Source organism: Mustela nigripes, chromosome 12, assembly GCF_022355385.1.
Source record: "Mustela nigripes isolate SB6536 chromosome 12, MUSNIG.SB6536, whole genome shotgun sequence".
In the NCBI taxonomy this organism is placed as follows: Eukaryota; Metazoa; Chordata; class Mammalia; order Carnivora; family Mustelidae; genus Mustela; species Mustela nigripes.
In genome coordinates this window covers 27176211-27193690 of record NC_081568.1, presented here as the reverse complement: position 1 = coordinate 27193690, position 17480 = coordinate 27176211, and the positions used below count along the sequence as shown (strand labels likewise).

Genomic DNA, 17480 nt, shown 5'->3' with positions numbered 1-17480 from the left:
AAAGAGTGAGAGTTTGACTTCTTCTTTGCCAATTCAGACGCCTTTAATCTCTTTTTGTTGTCTGATTGCTGAGGCTAGGACTTCTAGTACTGTGGACATCCCTGCTATGTTCCTGACCTTAGCAGAAAAGCTCTTAAGTTTTTCCCCATTGAAAATGATATTCACTGTGGGTTCTTCACAGATGGCTTTAATGATATTGAGGTATGTACCTTCTATACCCACACTTTGAAGACTTTTGATCAAGAAAGGATGCTGTACTTTGTCAAACACTTTTTAAGCATCTATTGAGAGTATCATATGGTTCGTATTCTTTCTTTTATTAATGTATTATATCATTAATATTGTATTGTATCAATAATGTATTGATTTGCAGATGTTGAACCAACCTTGCAGCCCAGGAATAAATCCCACTTTGTAAATAATCCTTTTAATGTACTGTTTGATCCTATGACTAGTATTTTGGTGGGAATTTTCACATCTGTGTTCATCATGGATATTGGTCTGTAATTCTCTTTTTTGATGGGGTCTTTGTCTGGTTTTTGGATCAAGGTAATGCTGGCCTCATAAAATGAGTTTGGAAGTTTTCCTTCCATTTATATTTTTTGGAAGAGTTTCAGGAGAATAGGTATTAGTTCTTCTTTAAATGTTTGGTAGAATTCCCCTGGGAAGCGATCTGGCCCTGGGCTCTTGTTTGTTGGGATATTTTTGATGACTGCTTCAATCTCCTTACTGGTTATGGGTCTGGTTTTCTGTTTCACTCAGTTTTGGTAGTTTATATGTCTCCAGAAATGCATCTATTTCTTCCAGATTGTCAAATTTGCTGGAGTACAGTTGCTCATAATATGTTCTTATAATTGTTTATATTTCTTTGGTGTTGGTTGTGATCTCTGCTCTTTCATTCATGATTTTATTTATTTGGGTCCTTTCTCTTTTCTTTTTGATAAGTCTGGCCAATGGCTTATCAATATTATTAATTCTTTCAAAGAACCAATCCTTAGTTTTATTGATTTGTTCTACTGTCCTTTTGGTTTATATTTCATTGATTTCTGCTCTGATCTTTATTATCTCTCTTCTCCTGCTGGGTTTAGGCCTTCTTTGCTGTTCTTTCTCCAGCTCCTTTAGGTGTAAGGTTAGACTGTGTACTTGAGACTTTTCTTGTTTCTTGAGAAAGGCTTCTATGGCTATATACTTTCCTCTTAGGACCACCTTTGCTGTGTCCTACAGATTTTGAATCATTGTGTTTTCATTATCACTTGTTTCCATGAATTTTTTTCAATTCTTCTTTAATTTCCTGGTTGACCCATTCATTCTTTAGTATGATGCTCTTTAGCCTCCATGTATTTGAGTTTTTTTTTTTTTAAACATATGCCCTTTATTATGTTCCTTTATTTATAGGGAAACCCAAACACTTCAGATCTAGTTTCCAGCAGTTTATGGAATGCCTTTATTGATGATGACTTTGACTCCATTTGAAATTTCTCTATTTGCTGTTACAGATGGTGAGTGTTAGGATCACATCCTACTTTCAGGGTTGTCATTGGTTAAATTTTTTTTTCATTTATTTATTTTCAGCATAACAGTATCATTATTTTTTCACCACACCCAGTGCTCCATGAAATCCATGCCCTCTATAAGACCCACCACCTGGTACGCCGACCTCCCACCCCCCACCACCACTTCAAACCCCTCAGATTGTTTTTCAGAGTCCATAGTCTCTCATGATTCACCTCCCCTTCCAATTTACCCCAAGCCCCTTCTCTCTAACTCCCCATGTCCTCCATGCTTTTTGTTATGCTCCACAAATAAGTGAAACCATATGATAATGGCTTTAATGCTATTCCAATCAAAATTCCACCGGTATTCTTCAAAGAGCTGGAGCAAATAATCCTAAAATTTGTATGGAATCAGAAGAAACCCCGAATCGCTAAGGAATTGTTGAAAAACAAAATAAAACTGGGGGCATCACATTACCTGATTTCAAGCTTTACTACAAAGCTGTGATCCCCAAGACAGCATGGTACTGGCATAAAAACAGACACATAGACCAGTGGAACAGAGTAGAGAGCCCAGATATGGACCCTCAACTCTATGGTCAAATAATCTTCGACAAAACAGGAAAAAATATACAGTGGAAAAAAGACAGTCTCTTCAATAAATGGAGCTGGGAAAACTGGGCAGCTATATATAGAAGAATGAAACTCGACCATTCTCTTACACCATCCACAAAGATAAACTCAAAATGGATAAAAGACCTCAATGTGAGACAGGAATCCATCAGAATCCTAGAGGAGAACATAGGGAGTAATCTCTTTGATATCAGCCACAGAAACTTCTTTCAAGATATGTCTCCAGAGGCAAAGGAAACAAAAGCGAAGATGAACTTTTGGGACTTCATCAAAATCAAAAGCTTCTGCACAGCAAAGGAAACAGTCAAGAAAACAAAGAGGCAACCTACGGAATGGGAGAAGATATTTGCAAATGACAGTACAGACAAAAGGTTGATATCCAGGATCTATAATGAACTCCTCAAACTCAACACACACAAAACAGACAAACATATCAAAAAATGGGCAGAAGATATGGACAGACACTTCTCCATGTGTTTGAGTTCTTTCCAACTTTCCTCTTGTGATTGAGTTCTAGTTTCAGAACATCGTGGTCTGAAAATATGCAGGGAATGATCCCTATCTTTTGGTACTGTTTGAGACCTGATTTGTGACCCAGGATATGATCTATTCTAGAGAATGTTCCATGTCCACTAGAGAACAATGTGTATTCTGTTATTTTGAGATGGAATGTTCTGAATATATCTGTGATGTCCATCTGGTCCAGTGTGTCATTTAAGGCCTTTATTTCCTTGTTGATCTTTTGCTTGGATGACCTGTCCATTTCAGTGACGGGGGTGTTAAAGTCCCCTACTATTATTGTATGATTATTGATGCATTTCTTTGATTTTGTTATTAATGGGTTTATGTAGTTGGCTGATCCCATGTTAGAGGCATAGATATTTAAAATTGTTAGATCTTCTTATGGGACAGACCCTTTGAGTATGATATAGTGTCCTTCCTCATCTCTTATTATAGTCTTTGGCTTAAAATCTAATTTATCTGATATAAGGATTGCCACCCCAACTTTCTTTTGATGTCCGTTAGCATGATAAATTGTTTTCCACCCCCTCACTTTAAATTCTACCCATTTTTTAACTGGTTTATTTTTCTTCTTTACTTTTGTAAAGAAGCTAGTTTAACCAAACTAGCTCTTTCCACCCCTTTCCATCTGTTGCCTCTGTCTCCCATTTTATTCGACATGCCCATGAAGTATGATTCTTGAGTGCTTTATTGGGTTATTTTCCTTTTGTGGACTTCATATATATATCACACACATATATATATATACACATGCCATATATGATCCGCATCATTTTCCAGGATGCTTGAAGCTTCCTTCTTAATATCTGTGTGTATCTGAACTTTATCAAGACAAAAGACTGAACTTGGGGTAATGTCAGTAGACAAGAAAGAACTTTGGTAAATTCAGAAATAGGGGATTATCCCTGAAGTTCTGGTATGGACAAGACTTATTCATTGTCTTTCTAATCTCTGTGTCTCCTCATGAATTACCACTTAATATCTTCTCATTTAATGGTGCATCTACCCTTGCTATAATCCCAGCCTGAATATAAGTTCCTACAGAGCATGGACTTGAACTTTTTATATTCATAACTCTGTCTTTAGAACCGAAGAAACAGTACTTGGCAAATAGCAGACAACCAATCAATGTTTGTTAAAGAATGAATGAATGAATGAATGAATGAGAAGCAGGATGGAATTGTGGTTGGACCATAGCATTAGGCATCAGAGAGATCCCTATTCTGGCAAAGCTACTTCCCAGCTATGAGACATCTCTGAATTTCAATTTCTTCGTCTGTAAAATAAGATGGTAATGGTACATCCCTCATAGGTTTGGGAGATAGTTAAATAAGAGAATGCCTATTAAAGTTCTTAGAACAGTAGCTGGCATATTTTCAAAACCAGATAAATGTTAACTGTTACAGCCATTCTTTTCAGTGAAAATCCTCAACTATTGAAGCTTATTAACGATAACTGAACTAATTTAGTATGACTCGTAGTGATGACTGTACTAAAGACAGATTAGTTTCATTCAATTGTCAGCAAGATGTTACTTAGAGAGCCAGGTTGACAAAACATGTATCAGTCACACCTGCCATGTTTGAAATACTATACTAGGATTTCAGGAGTGGGCAAGATACAAGGACAGGAATGACAGAGTCTCTCCTCCAGGGACAGAAAATCTATAGGAGCTTCTATGTAGGCAGTACTATGCTGAGTATATATGAATACTAGGAGCTATTTCCTCCCACATCATCTGACTTCTTGTGTTTTGCAGAAAATTATTCTCCAACACTTAACCTTTTTTTTTAAACCCTTACAGTGAGCAACCCACTCACTCTCTCATGAAACATCTCATTCTACTTGGGAATGGTAGTCACAATTAGAAAGGTTTTCCTTAAAATTAGCATAGATCTATTTTTCTGTGATTTCTATACATTGAACTATCTTCTGCCTTCTGAAGGGGATGATTTTTTCCCTAAATATCAAAAGTTAGCTAAGTAAGACTTGCAAGCCCAATGCAACTACCCGTTTATTTTTGTAAATAAAGTTTATTAGAACACAGCCAAGCTTACTTATTTATCTATTGTCTGTGGCTGCTTTTGCACAATAGCAGACTAGTTGCAACAAAGGACTTATGGCCTACAAAGTCAAAGATATTTATTATTTGTCCCTTGTAAGAAAGTTTCGACCTTTGCTGTATATGGAAGGCTTTGAAACACTTACAATTAATATGTGGGAAGCCCAGAACTGTGCCTAAAACTGTAGGTGGAATCTAGTGGAAGCAGAATAAAAGCACAATATCACCTCCTTTGTCCTGGACACCATACTTCTAAGATTAGCTTGATCTTTGACTGACATGTAATCCTAGCATGTATAAAGGAGATTATTTTCCCCAGGAACTTCTGTTAAATTCTTCCTCCCCACCCTGCACTGCTGTAGCTTAGTGTTAGAAACTATGTCCAAAACTTTACATCCTTCCAGCCTGTCCAAAGCAATCTGAAAACAACTGAGCATATATTCAAGGACTGCATTGGTAAGGGTCGGATCAGATGATGATATGCCCAAGCTAGGATTTTTTAAGAGAATACAATCAAGAACCCATTGATATATCTGTGGGCAAGGTTGAAGGAACTAACAAGGGAATTTGTGACCACTGCTTCCCCATAGAGGGGGAATGGCAGGGAGGGATTTTGCTGAGACCCAGTGAGAGCTGGAGCCATGGAAGAAGGCCTGCCCAGCTGGAACTGTGGTAGTAGAGACACGACCACTGCCAGCACCAAGCCACGAGGAAGGCAGGGAGGAAGGAAAATATTACCCTGATGTGCTCTGCTCCCACCCTCTGCCTCTTGTGAGTGGAGCCCAAGCTGAAGCTTAAGTGCGGGATCAGAAGTCACCTCCACAAGGCACAGGGCAGGCCTGAGAGGAGGTGCAGAAGTTGGGGGGAGAGAATGGCAGGGCTAAATGATGCGCCAGGCACTTAATAAATACTGAGTGAATAAACAGATGGATGAATGAAGTGAGCTCAAGGCCCGTTGTTCAGTTAACGTTTGTCGAACTGCAGAAATGAGTGTTGGGGCCGTGATCTCCTTTATGATCTTGCCCCAGAGTCATCACTGCTATGACTTGGCATTCCAGACTTTCTCCCCTTAGTGGAGGCCTTGTCCTGTACTCTACACCCTCTGCACCCTTCCCTAGCCTCGGCGGACCCCGCGGTGTTTCCTGCAAGAGGGTAAAAGAAGTCTGGATTCTTCTGAACAGAGCCAGGACCTTATAAAAGAGAGGGCTTTAAGTCCTGAAGTTATTCTCAGAATCTAAAATGCATTCTAGAATGTTTGGAGTCTTAAAAAAGAAACAAAAAAATTCAATATCGCTGTACCGTATGAAGAGCAATTGGTGGCTTTTAAGACAGCTGCCCCAGACATTTGTCTTACAGGTTCTGGATTTGTCAGACACCTCATTATCAGGTGCCTTGGGGCTGGCTGTCTCATGTCCAAATGGCTCTCAACACATCATAGGCTTTTATCGCAAAGATGTCTGGGCTCTACATTCCTTTGGACAGTTGTAGTAATGCTGAAATAGGGGTGTGTGTGAGAGAGATCCTCAGTGGCCCACTTGTCACTCACTCCTCCATCAGTTGTGTCAGCCCAGAAAGTATTCAACACTTGATTCCCCAGGGGACAGTCCTAAGGATTCTGAATTTTGAAAACATAGAACCAATTTGAAGGCTAGCTACTCTAACTAGATTTTTTAGCATGGAACGCACAAGACAAAATTGGGCACTGAATTAGGAATTGTGTGGTGCATAAAAAATGAATCTTGGAACACTGAAAAAATAAAATAAAACTTTTTTAAAAAGCAAAGTTTAAAAAGTAACTGCAGACGTCGGTGGCCCAATTTTGATTCGAGTCCTGGAATCATTTTTGTTCTAACTCAGAGCCTCAGAGCCGTAGTACTGGCAGTTGTCACCTTGTGCCTCCCAGACTCAGGCCAGTCAATTCCCAGGGTTTAGAATGTCCTATACAAAACCCAGGGCCAGATACACTGGAAGGAGCAAAGTGGGAACCATGATTTCTGATGGGCACGGCCCAAGTGATAGAAGCCCACACCCAACAGCTCAGTGAACAACCTTATCTTCACCAAAAGTTAGTCCCTCTTGGAAAAGCATTCTTCCGCTTAGGCTCACATGAACCCATGAGACAGTGTCAAATCTGAGCTTCAGGTGAGCGCCACCAAACACCAGAAATTCAGCCCCGGCCATGATGGGATTTGTCAATAAACCTCACTCAAGGTCTCAAGGACCAAATTTCATCTAAATTTCATCAAATTTCAATCTAGTCCCAATTAGGATGACTGGCAAAATTTGAGTAAGATCTACTGATATATAGTAGTACTATGTCACTGTTAATTTCTTAATGATCTTAATCATTGCACTGTTAAGTGTAAGTTAAGTGTTAAGGTAGGAGAATGCCCTTAGTCTTAGGAAAATATACTGAAAAATTTAGGGGTTAAGAGGCATCATGACTGCAACTTATTCTCAAGTGATTCAGAAAAATAATGATTTTCATATACGGGGAAGAAAGTGATAAATATAGTAAATTATTAACTGTTAGGGTATCTGAGTGTAGGATTTATGGGATTTTCTTTTTTTAAGATTTTTTGCAACTTTTCTCTAAGTTTGAAATTACTACATAATTAAGTTGCCAAGAAACTAATTTCAAAAAACGAGGGCCATCGAATGCCTATCACTGAAGGGCAGTGATTGCGGTCACACTGGCGCTGAGAAGTGATTCAGAAATGATCTCCCCTCTTTGTCATCCTTCAGCTAAAATGAGTCATTTTGTCTTTCAGCTAAAGAACCTTTCTATTCATGGAGGTGAGCACTACAGAAGCTTTCCACATGAATCCTGAAGGTAAGGGCAACCTGATCACATGTCCCTCTGTCATACTTCCATCTGTCCTGCTGTCCATTTCAACCAGGCAAGGGTGGGGACTTGCCTAACTTGGCTCACAGAGAAAATAATTCCAAACTGGTCGATGTCCACATTGTCTCATTCTGCTGTTCTCAAAGACCTTTTCAATCTTCCAACTCGTCTTGCTCAAAACCTTCCATTTCTCTAAAAGGAAATACCAAAACTATTAATAGCTGATATCTCTTTGTGGTGCAATTATGAGAGATTTTTATTTTTTTCTTATGTTTTTTTCTGTCCTTGAGAGATTGTCAACAATGACTGTGTTACTTTCAAATCAGGAAAAGAAATACTGTTTGCTCTTATTTTCCCAAGCAGCTCTATGTAAATTTGTGCCATAGCTTTCTGTGCCCTCTTCAGCCCCCTAATGTCATCACTGCCTTGTGTCTTCATTTTCCCAGCCCAATGACAGACCTTCTGGAAAGACTCAGAGGTGAAAGGCCCTAGATTTTATCTTTCTACCATCGGAAAGCAAAATCATTTTATGGCCCACTGAGTCCCAGGTACAATCTTCTGGCTGGGATCTCACAATCTATTGTGAGATAGCTTGTGAGAAGTTGCCTCTCCTCACTTATAGTATCCTGTTGCCATTTTGGTATTGGAATTGGGTAGGAGTACTTAACTCACATTTTCCCCCTTCATCCCAACTCAAATACCATGGCCCTATTCCACCTCCCTAGGATGCCAGCCCCAGCTGACAAATCAGTCATGTGGAGTATCAAGACTCCATTGCCCAATGGAGAAACCAAGCCATATGGCTTTCCTCAGTATATACTACAGTAAAATGGGCTCTAGACCCACTGAGACCAATGTAACCATGTAAACCTGAGAACGCACTCTGCCTTCCAGAAGAAGTTATGGGCTCTTGAAGATATGAAACTGACTGGGTCATTGGTAGAAGAAAGTTGTGGGCCAAAATTGTCCTAGGATTTCCTGAGGTCCCCACAGGATATTTACTAGTCTTCCAAAATTGAAAAAGTAATAGCTCTTTGAGGCTTAGCCCAACAAGAACTCCTGTTTTTCATGCAAATGGGCTAAATGTATAGTATTCAGACAGAAGTTGCCAAAATCCTCTGGCACAGCAGGGCCCTGGGGGCATAATATAGCCTTCCCAAGAGTATTAGGTAACATTGCAACTGGTGAGCCAACCTAGCCAGATAACTAGCAGCCAATTTGGTTTTGTGCCTCTTGATGCCAAATGCCTCTGAGATTTTGTTTGAATGGAATGGAAAACAAAGAAAAACAGGATAGCACTGGATACTGTGAGTAGTCCTTCCATTCACGAGGACAGAGAGTTCCAGAAAAGCTTTGTGTAGTCTGAACTGTGTTGCAAAGCACCAGGGGGATTTGGCTGCTATTTTTATTTTATACACCACACTATTGCACTAAAGATTTGTGATTCAGTCTCTAATTGCTTCATAAAATTTGGTATTTTTAAACAATTAGACACCCATTCTTGGCAGTGGTTTAGCTGCAAATACCTTTTTCCATGGCTCAGAGAGTGTAGAGCAGGTGAGGCTGTGGTACTTGTGGTACCAACTTGTGAGTCAAGGCCCAAGAGTAAATCCCAAGGTGCTTGGATTGGTACACGCTCTTCCTGCTCATCTTCACGCATGCCTCTTTTGTCCCTGGTCGATCTCCCTTCCCTGCACCCACCTCCCATTTTCCTCCACCCTTTACTCAACCTAGTGTTTGGTTTGAAATGCTGCCTCTGATGCCCATGAGTATCTGTGAAAACACAGGCAAGAATTTGAGAACATTTCCATGGTCATCCAAGAGAAACAGAAAGGCAGCTCAGTTTCAGGGTGAAAAGAACAACCAAAAAGCAATGCTCATAAAGAAGTTCAGAGGGGAAAATCTCCCTAGAAGAGAGGATTAAAATTAAGCCTGGATTCGCAGTTCCTTGCCAAGACTCCACAAAAATGCCACAGTCCATTTTGTGGCCTTGAATCTGGTGTCTGTTCTCTTTGACTTAACTTTCAGCCGTTCAGTCTTGCCCCAGTGATCTGCCTAACAATCCCTCCCTGGCATCTCCTCCTGAGGGTGGAACAGAACACCACTCAGACTGGCACACCAGGTTTTTTAACAAAAGCTTGGCATCCTCTCGACTCTACCTATTTCATCTCTCCACCTCCAGCCTTTTCCCAAGCTCCCATCTGCATGACTCTGACCTTAAATTTTCCAGACTGCAAGGGAGTTTAGAAACAGCCCAGAGAACTAGGGGTGGGGTGTGGAGGTGGTATATGCCCCCCCACAGAGTATGCTTTGAAGCGTGTCTAAAACTCTATGCCTATAATCTTTTCACCCACCATGTTTGCCTGCCGAAGTCCTTCAGTCCTATCATTTGAGCCTCTGCTTTCACTAATGTATGGCATTGCTCAAAAGCTATGCACTGACCTAGAAGGGTAAGACCTTAATTTATAAATAATTTACCAGAGTAGCTTATTGGTACTTCTTTAAGACAAGGGCCTTGGAATTCAGACACAGGACAAGGTCATTGGATTGCTGCAGAGAGATTGAAATGATAGAGGTCTTGAACTCCAGACCCACACTGTCCAATACACTGACTATTAGCCCCATATGGCAATTTACATGTAAGTTCACTGAAAATAAGTAACTTTTAAAATTCATTTCCTCAGTCACACTGGCTACATTTCAAATGTTCATATGTGCCTACTGGCTACCATATTGGACAGAGCAGTTTGAGAACAATTTTATCATCATAGAAAGTTTCATTAGGCAGCACTCCTCTAGTCTGAGGCTGTTATTGGCAATGTTCTGGAGAGGAACCCTAAAATCACCAGTTAGGTAGGGAGGAATAAAGAAGAGTAGAAGGAACAAAATTCCAAACAGAAAGTGAAAGGGGATGAAAGGCAAACTTTGGATGCTTTACCAAGGGCCCAACCCTAACCAAAGATGCCTCCACTCTGTCAAAAGCTCTCTTTGTTGACACCTGCAAATAAAGGAGTGACTGGGGTCAGCTTTGGGCCCCATTTCCTCCATTGTATGGCCCCTCAATTCTGTGTGCTCCTTTTGAAGCAAGAGACCCTATCCCAAATCCTAAACTGAGAGGGCTTAAGCATACCACTCACACACGAAGTCACTGGGCTTCTAGCCAGAGGGAAATCACCACCCCAGTTAGCATAAGGCATACATTCAGTATCCAAGAGTCCAAATCCAAAGACATCCAGGGGAAAATGAATAACTTCTCCATCTGGAATTAGACCTCCAGAGAGTCTGGGGGACATGGTGGATCAAAGAGCAATTATCATCCTTTATTTATAATGGCAGATCACTCCTGCATGACGCGTGCCATTGTGTGGAGCATTTCACATATTAATCCAGCTCATCTTCACAATAACAAGCTAAGGAAAGCAAGGCAAATGTACTGTCTCATCACTTTCTATTAGAAGAAATTCACACTCAAGAGAAAGCCATGTGCCACAGTTGACCAATTGCTCACTGCAGAAACAACTTTGGAAACTATCCTCCCCTACTCTGTGGTTCCTGTCACCTCCCCCAGATGATGGTTATTTTGTATCTGTCCAAATCCTTACATGTGTCAGCCCCAAAGGGTGTGACCTTGCCTCAGATCATGACTCTGGTTTGTGTCCAACATCAAGCCAACAACAGAGCCCTAGTAGCCCCGCAGACCCTTCATTCCCAATGACCCACGCAAGCTGCCAAGCAAGAGGGCAAAGTGAACTCATGTCTAGAATGAGCACACCGATAGAACTTTTCTTAGGAGACCCCTTCTAGACAAGAGACAATATCCAGAAAATGGCAGAATGGGAATTGTGTTCACGGCAGCCTCTGCACCGTTCTTCTCGGGTCCGCTTTCCTGTGCACGAGACGCAGGCAAGTACTGTTTTCTTGAGTTCCAAAAGTCCAAGTCTGCTGTGGTAAACATGCCTGTGGCTTTTGCTTGCTAGAAAAAGATCCAATAACCTGGATCAGATTAGTCCATGTATTGGACTTTCAATAGTTTGTGCCAAATATTTATGACTTATTTTCAGATTTGAAAGAATTTCTCACTGTATGGGAGCCATTTACATACATGTCTAAATGGCAGATGAGATTCTGGATTTTCCTTTGACAGTAGCATGTACAGAAATAAACAAGAATGCAGGGTAATTATTAGACTTTTGTTTCTGGTGAGCTCTAGTACTAAATTAGCCATTGTCCAGAGAACCAGAAAGCAAAAATCAAAAAGATAAGAATAATTAAATAGATACAACAGTAAGGATAGTGACAAAATAAACAATTACTTTAAATCTGCCCAATAAAGCAATAGTCCTAGTGACAACATACTGTTTTATTGCTTCACTTTTACAGCAACATACAGATACTTCTCAAGGTCTGCCTAGCTCTACCTCTAAGCCACCCAGTTAATACATATTCATGGGCTCGGTGGGTATTTGTTGAAAGATGGATTGATGAGTGGATGGATAGACGGACAGATGGTTGGGTGGATAGATGTTCCAGCCACTAAACTAGGTGGGCCTTGTCTTTTTCTGAAAATGCATTACAAAGGGCTGAATCATGATTTTCCTTCCTCCTCCCCATTCTCACTTACTGCAACCACCCTGGGAGTATTTACCAGTCCACCCCCAGGCTCAGCCAAACTCAAGGACCTTGACCATAACATCTTTGATTGGACAAGTGGCTTCTTGTTAAGAAAGAGCTCTTTCCCAGGGAGTCTGAGGAGTAAAAGGAAAAGAGAAAAGAGGGAATATAAGCCCGTAAGAGAGACAAGTAATTATCTTGCTGCATAAGTAGTTCACATGTTTTGAAGGAAGAAGCAAGTTTGAAGAACATATTGTACATGACTGAGAAAGGGTGATTAAATCCAGTAGAGACAGGATGTGCTTATACAAGATGTGGAGCAAAGTGAGGGAAGAGAGGGAGATTTGGGGACTGATAGCGGTTTCAAGTTTGAGCAACAAGCAAGGAGGTGGGGCTTGAACCCTGGAGCCCATGGGCTGTCCCACCTCCTCATCAAGCTTTGAACTTCCAGATCCTCCAGCTCTGCGTATCACAGATGAACAGAGGCTGAGGGGCCAGGATAAAGCCAGTGGCCAGCTTTTGAGAGAGAACCCTACCGAACTTCTTAAACTCCTCTCAAATAAGGTGACCCCACCCTTCTCTGAGGCTCTGAAAAAACAGATTTTCCATGAAATTGCCTTTCACCCACTTGTCAGAAGCTTAATGGCAAATAATGGCTAGCTACCCCTGGGTATTTTAAAGAACTCTTAGGTGGACACGGTAATGGAATTCAGACAAGTAGAGGGAATTCTTAAAAACAAGGGAGCAGGCAAGGGGACATCAAGAACTATTGCAGACACTGCATGGGGTGAGGGGTGGGGGGATGGGGCGCCAGATTTGCCACACACTGATTAACACAGGGAAGTTGGCTATCACCCACTGCTTAAAATTTTGTCACAACCCAAATAAGCAGTTTCTCTAGTCCCCAGATGGGGCCCTTTTCCATGTATTTACACCATGAAGGGACAGCTTTTTATTAGGAGACTCTTTTGCAGTGTTAAAAATTTTATTATGATTTTTTCCTCCTCAATGACAAACATGATAACTTTTTAAGTATTTTAGGAATATTTTATTTTATTTGAAAATTAATCATTATTTTATTTTTTTTTTTTTTTTTAGGATTTTTACTTATTTATTTGACAGAGATCACAAGTAGGCAGAGAGGCAGGCAGAGAGAGACAAAGGGAAACAGTCTCCCTGTTGAGCAGAGAGCCCGATGTGGGATTCGATCCAGATCCCAGGACTCTGGGATCATGACCTGATCCAAAGGCAAAGGCTTTAACCCACTGAGCCACCCAGGCACCCCTCTTTTTTTATTTTAAAATCATCCTCCTAGAGATAACTACTGCAAATATATTGGTATATATATTTGCTAGTCTTTCTTCTGTGCACATAAAATATAGAGAGATACAGATTTTAGGATTGAGGTCAAAGACATTGACTTTTCATACCCAGTCTTCTTTTTCCTTTGCACAGGTTTCTTTTTGTTGTTGTTGTTTGTTTGTTTGTTTGTTTGTGTTTGTTTTTGTTTTCTGCAGGTTTCTATATCATTAAATTTTTTATTACATTTTTTAAAGATAAACTAATACTTTATTGTAGGAATATACCATGATCTAGTTAAATAATCCCTTATCATTTGATATTTTGATTTCTTTCAGTGTTCTCTTTTTACAAATAATGTTGGGGGGACTTTTTTTGGTATGGAATTGTTCTTGCACATATCTGTTCATTTGGAACAAATTTCTGGAATTGTATTTTTCAATTCAAAGTGTATCTACATTCACAAGACTTTTAATATATATTACCAAAAGGATTATACCAATTTATACTCAGAAGACAAAGTGTCAGTCCAACTGCTATTATTGAGCAGCCAGAAGTGTTTCCAAACTCAGCTGATACCATCCTGAAATATTACAGGGGTGGAAGAAGAATAAAATAAAATATTTTACATGAAGATACTTTGAAAATTGAAACTTCCATGAAATCACATGTTGCCACTATTATCTATTTTTAAACCACCCAAGGTGGAAAAGCCATTACCTCTCTCAACCACATATTCCAATTATTAACAGCACTTTTGTTTTATTTCTTTTCAGTGTATCAGAATTCATTGTTTATGTACCACACCCAATGTTCCATGCAATACATGCCTTCCATAATACCCACCACCAGGCTCACCCAACATCCCACTCCCTGCCCCTTCAAAACCCTCAGATTGCTTTTCGGAGTCTACAGTTTCTCATGATTCGTCTCCCCCTCCAATTTCCCCCAACATGCTTCTCCTCTCCATCTCCCCATGTCCTCTGTGTTATTTCTTATGCTCCACAAATAAGTGAAACCATGTGATAATTGACTCTCTTCTTGACTTATTTCACTCAGCATAATCTCTTCCAGTCCCGTCCATGTTGATACAAAAGTTGGATATTCATCCTTTCTGATGGAGGCATAATACTCCATAGTGTATATGGACAACATCTTCCTTATCCATTCATCTGTTGAAGGGCATCTTGGTTCTTTCCACAGTTTGGCAACTGTGGCCATTGCTGCTATGAACATTGGGTACAGATGGCCCATCTTTTCACTACATTTTACTGGGGTAAATATCCAGTAATACAATTGAAGGGTCATAGGGAAGCTCTATTTTTAATTCCTTAAGGAATCTCCACACTGTTTTCCAAAGTGGCTGTACCAACTTGCATTCCCACCAGTAGTGTAAGAGGGTTCCCCTTTCTCCACATCCTCTCCAACACACATTATTTACTGTCTTAATAGCACTTTAAAAGAGAAAATCCTTCTCCACTTCCCTCTACATGCAACTAATACCCAATAAATTCCATTTATTGAGCCCTTTTATGCATCGAGCTTTGATTATGTTTGAGGAATATAGAAGAAGAAAAATAAACACAGATCTTGACATCAGTGAGCTTCTAACTTGGGTAGATAGAGGGAGAAAGAAGGGTAAATCGGGAGTCATCATCAGGTCCTAGGAGTTCTAGGTTGGGCTTTCCCCATTTGGGGACTATCCAAGGAATTCCCTGTCTGGAGGAAGGAAAGATGAAACTGGTGGTAAGGAGGCAAGTGAGTTTTGGTTGGGTGGCCCTGTGCCAATCCTCACTGTTTATGAAACAATATGGAGAAACCACATTGAACTAGCAGCTATATTCCTACATAGAAAGGGAGTTCTTTCTGGGGGTGAAGACTTTAGTAAGCCACATGCTGGAAAGTCTATGACCCCCATGTGGGTATACTTTGAGGAACACTGGATAGGTAGAGTTTCTCTAGAACTCAGCCTGGAATTTTTAGTCAGTGAGGCAGGAGAGCAGAAACTGAGAATAGAATTGCTTGGGACCATAGAGGGGATTTTAGAGAGGTTTAGAAGGAAGATAAAATGGGTGAGATACAGCATCGGGGGAAAGGAACTTTGGAGGGGAAGACAGAGATGCCTTATAAGGACTTATGCCAAGTGAAGGTTGTGAAGTGTGCTATCTGTCTACCCCCCAAATACTTGCTCTTGTGAATACATAAAAGGATGTAGGGCTGCAGATGGGTGGAGAGTGAGAATGAAGGCTGCCTGTTGGAGGCTGCCACACCTGGTTTATTCATCTTTCATTCTGTAGGCATCTGAGCATTCCTGTGTGCTCAGAAGATTTCTGTGAAGCAGGAAAGCCCTCTTCTGAACTGCACAGAATATTAAAGTGAATGTTATGTGCTGTTCCTCTCATCCTGGCTCAGCGGGCTCAGTTGGGTTCCATGTGCCTGGCACATGTACGGAACTTTAAAAAAGAGGCAGGGATTGCAGTGGGGCCTTTTAGGCAATCGAGGACATTTAGAAATACAAACCAGAAATCCAGGTGTGTATCAACCCCTCTCCTTAAGCAAACCCATGAAATGCATCCCAAGTCATTTATATTTTGACTTGTGAATAAATTGGCAATTAACAGAACTTTGAGTATCAGCAAAGCAGCAAATTTCCTTTTCAAATCATATTGCCCTTGTGGTCATATTAAAATTAATTTCTATCCTAAAACTGAGTTGAGAAGCATGGGAATGTAACAATAGGATGTCTGCTAGGTCAAGGATGAAAATCATTATGGATAATCTCCCAAGAAGAGTGTTTACAAAGATAGGGAGAAATTGACTACCCTTTTGAATATTGACTTCTTCATCTTTTATTTCCCCCCTTCGGTGGTCTCAGGATTGTCTGGAAAACACAGCATCAATTACATATTGTGCAAAGAGGTGATGTTGTTATTGTAAAGTAATGACTCAGCAGTGATTTACTGGATTCTACCAAGCCAAGGTCATGATGGCCAAGTATGCAGACATTTGCATAGGCCCACTCCACTTCTATGAGCAAGTGCATTGGTACAGGAAGCCTAGCAACCAGTTGGGAGTTGAACCTACTGTTTGTTGTTGTGCTAAGAGTCTGGTAGACTAAGAAATACAGGGAGATATCCTTTTATAATTGACAATAGCATTTGCTTTTTAAGCTATTAAGCATATTTTAGCATATTTTTCTAAGTACATTGTCTTACTTTGGAATACAGAAATGCATCAATATTCAAAGCACACTTATTAGGCAACCACATCTTAGCTAGCTTTGTTACCCATCTGTCCTTGAGTTCAAATTAATATACATGAACAGCTTTATTGGAAGAATCGGTAAGGTCTCTTGTTCCTCAGTAATAGGAAGGGCCTATTTGATTAATGGAAGAATGGTTTTCAGAGCTCAGGGTCAAGTTTTCTTTCAGTGGGTCCGTGAATTAGAATAATATATTACCTATGGCCTTATAAACTATTCAGTCAACCAGTCATCCAACAGGTGCTGTTGAACAACATGAACATGCATAAATGTGACAGTATGTGGGAGTGGAAAATGTGAAGGAAACAAGACAGGTTACTCTGAGAGTTTGATGATGGTATTCGAGATGGAACAGTGGCGGTAGGCCACATGTCAGAGATTTCCCACTTAGTCAGAGGTCTTTTGCTTGGTTAAATATAGTAGTTTACCATCTAAACTAAGCTGCACCCACTCTCCCCGGATTAGCCAAGCTAAGTAAAACTAGCTATTATAATACCCAATTTCTCTATATCTTGGAAGCTTGATAACCAAGGGTTTACTTGTCACCCAAGTCACAGTTCATTAGGCATCAGCAGGGGACGCAGGATCCTTCCATCTGTTGGCTATGCCTGGCACTTAAGACCCGTAAGTCCTTAAGTTCGTCTTCCTCTGGCCAGTAATAGATGAGAGAGAGAGAAAAAATGAATGAATGAATAAGAGAATGTATGAAAAGTTTCAAACACCCTGACCAGATTAGAAGTATATCATTTTTGC

The 17480-nt window shown here is 40.4% G+C and overlaps 1 protein-coding gene across 2 annotated transcripts in view; it reads left to right on the top strand.

The window, feature by feature from the left end:
• Positions 1-17480, top strand: part of PRLR (prolactin receptor) — a 167783-nt gene that overhangs the window by 124205 nt on the left and 26098 nt on the right. For both annotated transcript variants that reach the window (XM_059416995.1, XM_059416993.1), the window contains exon 2: positions 7482-7543. The gene's annotated coding sequence lies outside the window, so the exon portion shown is untranslated. The remainder of the gene's footprint in view (positions 1-7481; positions 7544-17480) is intronic.